The following is a 13,672-nucleotide window of genomic DNA, read 5'->3' on the forward strand; positions in this document are numbered from 1 at the left end:
TTGATGAATGTCATAATTTATTTATATAATTTTGAATTATGTAATTTTATCTTAGTATGCCCTTAGTTTTAATCGGTATTACACGTAATGTAAGGGAATTTCGATTCGGTTGTAATTTTAATGTGATCTCGTATCACTTTTATTTTTACTAGATTCATTTTTACAAATTTATAATAGAAATGCGATGTAATTTTATTATTATTTGTAATTCCGGTGTTCTTTCAAGACGGTACCAATCGGAAAGGCGTTCCGAACAAGACGGAGTCCTTGGGAAACATGCCACCTGAAGTTCAAGGTACCAATGGATTTGGTTTCCGAATTTGTAAATAGATTATTAGATTTTCTATTTTAGGACGGCCATACTAGGAAATTTATTTATTGCTTTGCATTTATCCTTTATATGTTACATGCATTGCCAAATCGCCATAAACAATTCATGCATATCATATCGAGTCCTCGACCGTGTCAATTATAATTATCGTTAATTTGAAAATTTAGTTCACTTAAATTTGATAGATAATAAATTGACTTGACCTCACACATTTTAAAGATTAAGACTTAGCCTTACCAAATACTAGGAACCCATGAGTCTCAATTTCATAAGGGTACAATACGATTTTTCGGGTGCTCTCTATTAACGTTGGGTAAGTGGGATAATAAATAGTTATTACACTTAGAAATTTGGTTGATCTTAACGGAAGTATTAGCAACCGTAGCCGCAATAGGTCCGGGCTAAGGATGAACTTAACGTAAATTCATCGACCGAGAGTTCTACGTGTAGAATTAGTTAAAGAGTTAACCCACCAAGTCATATTAGTTAGGTTGTAGAGGGCTCGTTGGCCCACAATCGAGTTAGTATGGATTTCGATCTCGGAATAATTTATATAATTGGGTGGAGGTCATTATATAAATGGTTAAACATGCTTAAATGTTTTCATATATTAACGATGAATATTTCTTTTCCCACTATTTCGTTGTTTTATGTTGAGTCTTTATCTTTTCTCCTATTAATATACGATATCAATTCAATTGTAACACGAGTCTCCGCTAAACCACTATTACTAACGAAAAATGGAATCTCTTTCTAAATCCTCAAATGAACCGTTTAAATAGAGCATGGACTAGTTCCATAGGAATTGTTCTATTCCATAGAACTCCATAGGAGTTGTCCTATGTTATATAAGTGTTAGATTCATTAATCTCATTAATTTACATATTCATATATGAATTTATTTATTTAGTCATAAAATAAATCCTAGATCTTATGCATGCAAACTAAAGCAAGATAAAAGAAGAAATCGTCAATCTTACATTGAGGTTTCGGATATTAGGGCACCAACAAGATCACTTTCTTGTTAGTTCTTGAGCTTTCCTAATAATGGATGAACAAAAGGTCCAAAATAGAACCTCTCCCAAATGTATATACCCAAGGAAACCTCTTAATAACTAATATTATTTTGTACTAGAAATAATACAAGTCTTACTTAAAATTTGACACAAAAAAAATTTTGTTCTCTCTTGTATTTTTCGGCCAAGAGAGGAAGAATTTGAGAGATTTTTATTTCTCTAAGTTTTCACAATTGTAGAGAGAAATCCCTATTTTCTTACACTAGAAAATATGTTATTGAAGAAGTGTGAATAATAGAGGAAAAACTCTATATTTCCTCTTAGCAAAACCGGTGGGGTGGGGTAAGGGTGCCCAATGCATGAACTTGTTTTTCTACACAAGAAAGATAGGCATGCAAGGCTAGTCCTTAGGGTTAATTATCATGTTCCTATTTAAAATAAAAACAAAATATTAATCCTAACCCCTTCCCTTATGTCGGTACACATAAGATAAAATGGGTAGTCCATTTTATTTTGTCATTTGTCAATTGTGACATATGTGACATGTTACTTGATATGTGAAATTGTAATGTATTTTTAACATATTAAAAATCAACATACTCATAAAATATGTCATATACAATATTGACTAGTAATTCGTAATTACTTGTACCAAAACGGTTTATCAAATTATAAATTACGTCTTGTATTTATAATAAATTATTCATTTAATTTGAATTTCAATTTCAATTGTTTCGTTAACAATAATTTTATCTAAGTAATAAAACAATTCGATTACCTAGACCGTATCCAATTTAATCAAATTATAATAAGACACGTTAATCTTACTCACAAAATCTTCCGTCAATTTTAAGTAATTTAATTAACTCGTATCGGCATACGATTAATTAAATAATCAATTACGAGTATTTCCCTATAGGTATGACCTAAGGGGATCAACTGATCACCACCGTCGCACGACAGTAATGTCAAACTCTAGTAAGCCAATCATTACCGATATGTGTGGACCAGTTGACTGTAAAATATTACATCCCACATGTATTCTTAAAATGAGATTTAAACATGTGATCATCATGATCGACAGTTGTGATCGCATTATTGTCGGAGGACACACATTCCAACAATCTCCCACTTGTCCTCGACAAGTGTGCGTCACCAATTCTCTTGTCCTATTACTATCTCCCACTAAATGGAAGGTGTCTTTCAGGTCGTACTTGCAAGTGATCATATCGAGAGTGGTTTCCTCGATCTGGAGATTAACTGATTGACCGGAATTATCTACCATAGATAACTTCCGATCATGGCCACGCATTTCCAGTTCATTTCTCCTCAAGTGGCCCTGAGATATTGTTATAACCCTGACAAGGGGTGGACAATTTCTATCGCACTTATTTTCTTCGACTAGCCACAACCATCATAACCCAAAATATGCCCATTTGACCCCATTTACGAAGGTCGTAGTAACATAAATCAAAGTAAATCTGAAACTGTGCCAACTTAGGCGAACAGTCTTTAGTCAAAAGAATCGACTCATTAGAATACTATTGCTCTCGCCACGACCAGGCTATATAAATTTGCCAGAACTCTATAAGCGGTCATTAGCCCGATAAAGTGTTCCTAACAGTCTACCTATGTGATTGAATAGTCATTCTCATATGACTCTATGGCACTTGAACTTGCCATCAATCGCATCACACTCTAGTCACTTCGACACGTCACCTCATACAAGTGACTATGGGCGATTACTATGTTAATTTAGTTCACTTTAATGGGGTTCAATCTTGTCTCCCCAACCCATTTGAATATGACAAAGTAATGGAAAAATAAAAGACAAATGTGATTATACATATGATCAAATAAAACAACTCTTTTATTTCATATCAAAATCTAACATAAAACAGGCATGCGTTTAAGTCCCATGGACGCAACATGTCCATCATGTTTAACCTGCGATAAAGGCTTGGTGAGCGGATCAGCTATGTTATCATCCGTCCCAACCTTACATATCGCAATTTTCTTTCTTTCAATGAAATATCTAATTACATGATATTTTCTAAGTACTTGTCTAGATCTATTACTAGACTTTGGCTCTTTGGCTTGGAAGATCGTCCCACTATTATCACAATAGAGAGTGATAGGATCATTGGCGGGTAGGTACTACTCTTCGACCTTCCGTGAATTGCCTGATCCACACAGCTTCCTTGGCAACTTCTGATGCTGCAATGTACTCAGCCTCCATTGTTGAATCCGCACTCACAGCTTCCGTGAAGCTTCTCCAGCTAACGACACCACCATTGAGCATAAAAATGAAACCAGCTTGTGATTTCATGTCATCTCTATCCGTTTGGAAACTTGAGTCCGTGTAACCATTAACACGAAGCTCGGTGTCTCCTCCAAACAATAAGATAGAATCCTTAGTTCTTCTCAAGTACTTAAGGATGTTCTTGACGGCTATCCAGTGACTCTCACCTGGATTTCCTTGATATTTACTCGTCATGCTCAAGGCATACGAGATATCAGGACATGTGCATATCATGGCGTATATGATTGATCCAACAGCGGAAGCATAAGGGATCAACATCATGCGTTCAACATTATAGGGTTCGAAGGGCGATTGAGACTTGCTCAATATTGTCCCACTTAACATAGGTACCAATTCCCTTTTGTATTTGTCCATGCTGAAACTTCGAAGAATCTTATCAACATAAGATTCTTGACATAGTGCCAATATCCTCTTGGATCTATCTCAATGGATCCGGATACCTAATATGCGTTGTGCCTCTCCTAAATCCTTCATTTGGAAGTGGTTACTCAACCACTTCTTAACCGAAGACAACATTAGAATATCATTTCCAATGAGTAGTATGTCATCGACATACAAGATTAGAAACACAACATTGCTGCCACTAAATTTCATGTATAAACTTGGTTCCTCAACACTTCGAGTGAAACCATTCTCTTTTATCACATGATCAAATCGATGATTCCAACTTCTTGATGCTTGTTTAAGTCCATAAATGGATCTCTTAAGTTTGCATACTTTGTTAGGATTTTTAGAATCAAAAAAACCTCCGGGTTGTATCATGTACACCTCCTCCTCTAAATGCCCATTTAGAAAAGCGGTTTTGACATCCATTTGCCATATTTCATAATCATGAAATGCGGCAATCGCTAACAAAATCCGTATGGATCTTAGCATGGCTACGGGGGTGAAGGTTTCATCATAATGAAGACCTTGGACTTGGGTAAATCCTTTTGCCACTAGCCTAGCTTTGTAGACATCATCATGTCCTTCTTTGCCATTCTTGACCTTGAAAATCCATTTGCATTGAAGAGGTCTTGCCTCTTTAGGCAAATCCACCAAGTTCCAAACTTGGTTTTCATGCATAGAATCCATCTCGGACTTCATGGCTTCAAGCCATAAGGAGGAATTTGGACTAGAGATTGCGGCTTTGTAGGTGGCAGGCTCGTCACTTTATAAAAGCAACACATCGAGTGTTCCATCTTCTTCGATAAGTCCCACATATCGATCGGGATGGCGAATAACTCGGCCCGTTCTTCTAAGTGGAGGAGGGACAACCGCGCTAGATGACGAAGGAACATCTTCTTGCGTCTCTACCTCGGTTTGTGGCTCTTGAACTTCATCAAGTTCAAAATTTCGGCCCGTTCTTCTAAGTGGAGGAGGGACAACCGTGCTAGACGATGAAGGAACATCTTCTTGCGTCTCTACCTCGGTTTGTGGCTCTTGAACTTCATCAAGTTCAAAATTTCTCCCACTCTGTCTCTTAAAAATAAATTCTCTTTCTAAGAAGACAGCCTCGCAAGACACAAACACTTTGTTATCTTGAGGTTTGTAGAAGTAGTATCCTCGAGAGGTCGAGGGGTAACCTACAAAGATACATTTTTCGGATCTTGGGGCAAGCTTGTTGTCGGTCTTTGCCTTGCCGTAAGCATCACATCCCTAAATCTTCATATAGGATATATTAGGAACCCTTCCCAACCACATCTCATATGGAGTCTTTTCGGTTGTTGTCGTGGGACTATGATTCAAAGATCTAATTGCGGTTTGAATCGCAAATCCCCAAAACGAGTTTGGTAGCTCGGTTTGACTCATCATTGATCGAACCATATCAAGTAGGGTTCGATTTCTCCTTTCGGCAACACCATTAAGTTGTGGTGTTCCGGGTGGAGATAGTTGTGATATTATGCCACAACCTTTCAAGTGTGAATCGAATTCATGACTAAGATATTCTCCACCACGATCGGATCTTAGTGCTTTTATCCTTTTGTTCAATTGGTTCTCTACTTCATTTTTAAATTCCTTGAATTTCTCAAAAGCTTCACTCTTATGCTTCATTAAATAGATATACCCGTATCTACTCAAGTCGTCGGTGAAGGTTATGAAGTAGTCATAATTTCCTCGAGCGGTGATACTCATTGGTCCACACACATCGGTATGTATGAGTCCCAATAGTTCACTAGCTCATGTTCCCTTACCGCTAAAAGGATTATGAGTCATCTTGCCAAGAAGGGAATATTTGCATGTTCCATATGATTGATAATCAAATGGTGTAATCACATTAGTCGAAATTAATCTTTTGATCTGATTCTCGTTTATGTGACCTAATCGACAATGCCAAATGAACGATTCATTTGGATCACTTGATTTGAGTTTCTTTGATTGAATGTTGTAGATGTCATTAGTTGGATTCGAGGTTTCTAAAATGTAAATGCCATTAATGGAAGGATCTTGGCCTATAACCAAGTCGTTCCTTGAAATAATACAACGATTGTTTTTAATGACAAAACAAAAACCGTCCATGTCTAACATGGCGGTAGAAATAATGTTTTTAGAAAGTGTAGGCACATAAAAACAATTATGTAAATACAACTCAAATCCATTAGGCAAAGCTAATACATAAGTTCCCTTGAATTCGACCGCTACTCGAGCTCCATTTCCAAGGCGTAGATCCACATCTCCTTTGCTAAGCTTCTTCACGTCTCTGAACCCTTGTAAATGATTACAAAGGTGAGAACCACAACTGGTATCCAGTACCCATGTCGTAGTGGAAGTATAATTTACATCAATAACATAAATTTTCTTAGGAATTTTACCTTTTGGAACGACGATTCCTTCCCTTATATTTCGCAAATATATAGGACAATTCCTAAGCCAATATCCCATGCCATAGCAATAATTGCATTCATCTTCAACTTGCTTGAAGTTTTTCTCTTTCTTTCCCTTCTTCTTGAACCTTTTGCCCTTAGAAGCAAGAGCTTGATTGCTTGAGCTCCCACTAGTTTTGGCATCTTTCTCTTCCAAAGATAAAGATCCTATATATTTATGAGGCGGTCTTCCTGAGACCGGCTAACAAGAGATCTTGTAGTAGTAGGTGGTCTAGAAGAAGTGATGAAGTTAAAATTTCCATCCAAACCTATCCCAAAATAAAGTTCTCTAGTAGTGTCGAAATCATTGTTGAAGCAAACGTCGTCAAAAACATTGTGGCAAGACTCAATAGTTATCGGTGTAGTAGCGTTTGATGGATTCATTGTAATGAACTACAAGTATGGAGGAAAATGAAATTTTAACATTTGTCTTTTTAGTCATACTTGTAAATAAAATTTATCAACATATGAGCATTTATATAGTGACCTCTACCCAACTATTATAAATGATTCCAAGATCCAAATTCATATTAACTTGGGCACGGTGTGGCCGATTCATCCCTTATCAATATAACTCGGTGGATTAACTCTTTAATCGATTCTACTTTTAGAAATCTTGGTCGATAAAATTACATTAACATTTATCTTTAGCCCAAAACACATCCGACAATGGTCGAGAATACTTTTGTTGAGTTCAACCCAAATTTCGAATAAATGTGTCCATGATCCAAATCCACATTAACTTGGGCAAGGTGTAGCCGATTCATCCCTTATCAACATGAATTCGGTGGATAGACATTTATCACCCACTTCCCCTACGTAACAAGGTTTGTAACCCGGTGTGGCCGAGCGCACTCCCTCACGAAATAGGTTTTAATGGTTTCTACTTTTTGGTAAGGCTAAGTCTCAATTGTTTATTTTAGCGAGAGGTCGTGTTAATTTATTATCTATCATGTTTTAAGTGAACTAAAGCGGTGAACTACGATAATTGTAATTGATACGGTCGATAAACTCGATTTAAAATGCATGTTTAGTTATGGCGATTTAGCGATGCATGAATAAATAAAATGCAAAGCATAAAAATAAAATCCTAGTATGGCCTTCCTAAAATAGTAAATCTAATAAACTATTAGAAATTCGTAAACCAACTCCTATGGTCCCTTAAACTTCGGTCTTGGCACGCATATCAAGGCAACACTTTCTATGATGGACCGCCTTCTCGAATGGCACCGTCTTCAAGGAACTCCTGAATAATTAAATTACAAAATGAATTACATAACTTCCTATTATACATTTGTAATTAAAAATAAAAATAAATCTATTAATTTACAAAACGGTGATACGAGATCACAATAATTACAACCGAATCGATATTCCCATACATTTCGGGTAATGCCAATTAAAACTAAGGCCATACTAAGTAAAAGTACATAATTCAAAAATTACATAAAATTGAAATATGACAATCATAAATAAAATGCAGGATGATTATATGCATAAACATGCTAGATTTATTCTAAATCGCCTTTAAGAGCCAATATCGTATATTAATCGGTTTTACGAATTTGCGTGATTTAACTTTATTAAAATCACAATAATTACATAAATTCATATTTATGTACAAGTTAATTACCCTAACCATCTTAGGACTCAAAATTAGTCTCCACTAATATTTTGACAATAATTAAACTTGATTTCTTAATATTGTTCATAAATGGACCTAAAATACAAAATTACGCTATAAACTTCAAATTAAATTATAAAAATTTCAAATAATTTCGAAATTTGAAATTTAAACTCATGAACATTCTGTAAAAATACCATGATACTCATAATGTTCAAAACTTAGGTTAAAAATTTCGAAAATTTATCGAGAAAACCAATGTTGCGGTTTATCGGTTTTAACAATTATGACCATAAAAATATGAGAAAAATTATTTTTATCAACTTTTCAATTTTAGATCTGAAATATATGATAAAGTACGACATGTGACATTTTTCCTTTAGTCATGAAGTATGTTTTAGCATTATTACTAATTATAGTCACTATTTATGTGATTTTCATCAAAAATTCATAAATTATGCATAAAGACTTTATTATAGCCAAATATTTTATACACATCTTGTAAAAATGCATGTGACAACATACTAAATTTTCATCACCAGATTCGAAATATAACTCATATTAACCTATTTACCCATTTAAATACGATTTTAACTTGAAAAATCCATATTTCGAGCAAAAACACTCATTTTATCATGAACATTTACAGGCCTTCAGTAGATAATATATGTGAAAACATATCAAAAAACATCTGAAAAATTCGAAGTTTAGCTATTTTTCGTCTAAAAATGACATTTTTATCATAAAAATCACATTTTAATGCCAGTATTATATCAAATGAACAATAAAATCCATAAATAAACCAAAATGTCCTAAAAATCACTTAGGACCAGAAACTTTTAATATGCAAAGATATTTTTAGGTTTATCATCATAAATCCAAATTAATTAGTTTTGTATGTTAATCATATAACTCGGAAAAACTATAAACCGATTTGCATGCAAACAACCTAAGGCTCATGATACCGCTTGTTAGATTCATTAATCTCATTAATTTACATATTCATATATGAATTTATTTATTTAGTCATAAAATAAATCCTAGATCTTATGCATGCAAACTAAAGCAAGATAAAAGAAGAAATCGTCAATCTTACATTGAGGTATCGGATATTAGGGCACCAACAAGATCACTTTCTTGGTAGTTCTTGAGCTTTCCTAATAATGGATGAACAAAAGGTCCAAAATAGAACCTCTTCCAAATGTATATACCCAAGGAAACCTCTTAATAAGTAATATTATTTTGTACTAGAAATAATACAAGTCGTACTTAAAATTTGACAAAACAAAATGTGTAGAGAGAAATCCCTATTTTCTTACATTAGAAAATATGTTATTGAAGAAGTGTAAATAATAGAGGAAAAACTCTATATTTCCTCTTAGCAAAACCGGTGGGGTGGGGGAAAGGTGCCCAATGCATGAACTTGTTTTTCTACCCAAGAAAGATAGGCATGCAAGGCTAGTCCATAGGGTTAATTATCATGTTCCTATTTAAAATAAAAACACAATATTAATCCTAACCCCTTCCCTTATTTCGGTACACATAAGATAAAATGGGTAGTCCATTTTATTTTGTCATTTGTCAATTGTGACATATGTGACATGTTACTTGACATGTGAAATTGTAATGTATTTTTAACATATCAAAAATCAACATACTCATAAAATATGTCATATACAATATTGACTAGTAATTCGTAATTACTTGTACCAAAACGGTTTATCAAATTATAAATTACAACGTCTTGTATTTATAATAAATTATTCATTTAATTTCAATTTCAATTGTTTCGTAAACAATAATTTTATCTAAGTAATAAAACAATTCGATTACTTAGACCGTATCCAATTTAATCGAATTATAATAAGACACGTTAATCTAACTCACAAAATCATCCATCAATTTTAAGTAATTTAATTAACTCGTATCGGCATACGATTAATTAAATAATCAATTAAGAGTATTTCCCTATAGGTATGACCTAAGGGGATCAACTAATCAGCACCGTCGAACGACAGTAATGTCAAACTCTAGTCAGACAATCATTACCGATATGTGTGGATCACTTGACTGTAAAATATTACATCCCACATGTATTCTTAAAATGAGATTTAAACATGTGATCATCATGATCAACAGTTGTGACCGCATTATTGTCGTAGGACACATATTCCAAAAATAAGATTAGCATCTTAAATTCATAACATGCCTATGTATGATTTCTTGTGAAGATGTGTGAATAGAAGTAATGATTAGTCAAAATATGTTTTGATAATATCTTCTATGCACCAACGGTTCAAAAGTCTTATTGCTCAAACTAAACACTTGTCATCTAGCACTTAAGTTATTAAGAACATGACAATATTAAATTGGCAAATTGATTTGTTAGAAATTTTGTTTAACCAAATACCACAATAGAATTAACCATTGTGAAGGACTAACTAGGAATTTATATGAAGATAAGTCTTCATCAAGTAGAAATTCTTGAAGTCAGTTGGAGCTATAAGAAGTAAGTACCTAACTTAATTGTTAAGGATAAAACTGGGCTCGAAAGAGAAGGTGTTAGACACTAAAATAGAAACAAACCCCAATAAGTAAAGATCAAGGAAGTTGGTTGTGTGACTCCAACATATTCCTTCTTGAAAATCTGTGATATTGACATTGCATTCTTCCCAAATACCACATCATGAGTATTTGATACAAATTTGTGGTTTTCATCATAATATTTGGCATTATTGTGTGACGACTAGCAAGAATGTTGTAGTGTACTCATTTTAGTTTAGAAATGTACCTCATTAATTATTATGATGTACAATATGTCTAAATTAGAATATAATTGAAGTTTTTGTATAAAACGCAAAGGGTTTCTCTATTATGCAATTAAAACAAGCGTTGTACCCTAATATACCACGATTAAGTTTATGGTGAGACCATACAAATCAAGTTAATTATTGTTGGAGCTAGTGTCCTCCACAGTTAGTGTGATAACGTGTATAAATCTCTTATAGGTTCACAGGGTATACTTAGTATTTTATCAGTTGATTAACGTTTACTAATAACGGTTGGCTTGCTAGAAGTTTGACGTTATTATCATACTGATGGCGGTGATCAACTGGTCCCTAAAAGTCACACCTAAAGGATGTGTTTGAGAGATGTGATTGTATGAAAATATAATCACATTGATGCCTTATATGACTAAAAGGTTAGTTAATGTGATGATGAGTCGATTATTTAATACAATTAAATAATATCAGCCAGACGAATTAATTGTTAATTTGTAAATTGAATATAAACTGTTATATTTAATTAATGTATATAATGTTAGCTTAAACGAATTAAGATGTTAATTCGTAATTAAACATAAACGGTTATATTTAATTAGCCAATTATAAATATGCGATATTTATAGTTAATGTATATATTATACGAAATTGTCATAATAAATGATGACAGACCGGTATTAATAAATCGACTACAAACTGTTCTGTGTGGACTTATTAAATACGTGACTACATAAATGACAATTGATAAATATACACATATTATACAATTTGACAACAACCTAAAATAAGAAGATTTTCTCCTTATTTTGGTTGTTGGTCACACGGTTTAAGGAAGAAAAAAGGAGAAAAATATCTTCCCTATTTCTCTCCTTTGGACGGTTATAAGAGGAGAGAAGGGGATCATTTTCTCACTTGTTTTTGACCTAATACTCTCATCACTCAAAACCCGAAAATTAATTAGAAATTAGGGTTCTCTTTCTAGCAAGAAAAGGGCATTTCTCGGAGCATCTTGGGTGCAACGATTAGGAGAATATCGATCTCGATATTTGTTCTTAGGCCAAATTTCTAGGACCGGAGGTTAATTCTAATCTCTATTCTTTTGTTTATGCAATTTCGTTTATGACTCGTAATTTCATATTTCATAATTTCGTTTTAATCCGGTTTTTCTTGTTGAGATATACCGATATTTGCCACAAGTGGTATCAGAGCATAGGCCACGAAATTATTTTATATGATTTTCATAAATGGATTAAAACAAAACAAAACAAAAGAAAAGGTTTCGGCCGTTTCAATTTTTTTGCCGAGAGATTTTTATTTTTTTGATTCCTTATTTCCATTTTGATTTATTGATATTATTGTTTTAATATGTTAAGATGATAATATGATCAATTTGTAGATGTTTTGATTTAATAAGAATTAAATTGAAATGTAAATGGAAATTGTTTTTGATTGATGATGTTCATTTGTTTTTGCTATATATTTTTGGCATACATGGTGTTAAATTATTGTTTAAGAAATATGATTCATTAATTTAATAATGTTCAAATCAATTGTGATGAATCAAATATTCAAATAATCGATTTAATCATAATTTAGATATTCATTTTAAGAGGTTAAATTGAATCATCTAGTTTGAATCTATGTTTAAATTAAAAGTTGATGATTATGCCAATCTTGTTATAGTAGCAACATTAAACAAATTGTTCACATAAAAAGGGTTTTTTTTCGAGAAAAAGAAAAAAAAAATCAGTTTTTCGAGTTTTTAGGGCTGAATGCCGAGAGGTATAACGAAAAAAAAAATTCGTTTTTTTATTTTTTGTTTTGGCCAATAATTATTATACATTATATCTATAATGTATGATTGTTTGTTGTGAAAAGGTTCACAAATTTTAGATACCCAATTATTTTAAAGTGGTTTAAAATAATGTTAGATTAATTCATATTACAAGTTAATATGTATTAAGATTGGAATTATTGTGAGTAATTGAGGAATTGTCACATAATTTTGATCATTTTAAAATAGGTGGTTTGGATAAATTACTCTACATAATTAAGGATTTATGTCTTGAATGATTAATTTATTGTTGATGCATTTTATTTAGTCGTATAAATTGTTGAATGGTTTATTTACGTAATTTTGCAATCGGTTGTAATTTTATATTACCTAGTGTGGCCTTAGTTGATTATGTTTTCGTAATGATGGAAACATAATCTTGATGTAATTTTGAGATCTCGAATCTCCTTTGGTTTTCTTTAGTATTATGTTTTTGAAATTAGAATGTAAATAGGTTTATTTTGTAATTTTTAATTGTAATTTTGAGAAGACTAAAGATGGAGATTGGATTGCTCAATCCCACTACATGGACCAAGATGGAACATCAAGACAAGCTTATCGGGTCCTAGGAAGGATTCCAAAGTTGTATTTATGTTCATTTTGGTAGATAGGCCACACTAGGACTTTATTTTGTTTTACGTTTTTCCATTCTTGTTGCTTTTCTTCGCATGATAATTAGTGCATCATATTCCGCCTAAAACAAACCATCTACTTATATGCATGAAAATTGACTCATATAGTTTGAATGTTAGTTATCATGGACATAAAGATGTCACACTTTTTAAGCCATCATCTTAGTTTATTCATTCTCGCATGCTAGATATTAGTTCACTAAAAATGTATTAAAATAAAGTTGATGGGATCTTCCTCTAAAACGAAAATTGAGACTAGTCTTTATAGGCGAAACAACTGTGAATC

The sequence above is a fragment of the Silene latifolia genome, chromosome Y (genome assembly GCF_048544455.1).
Source record: "Silene latifolia isolate original U9 population chromosome Y, ASM4854445v1, whole genome shotgun sequence".
Classification (NCBI taxonomy): domain Eukaryota; kingdom Viridiplantae; phylum Streptophyta; class Magnoliopsida; order Caryophyllales; family Caryophyllaceae; genus Silene; species Silene latifolia.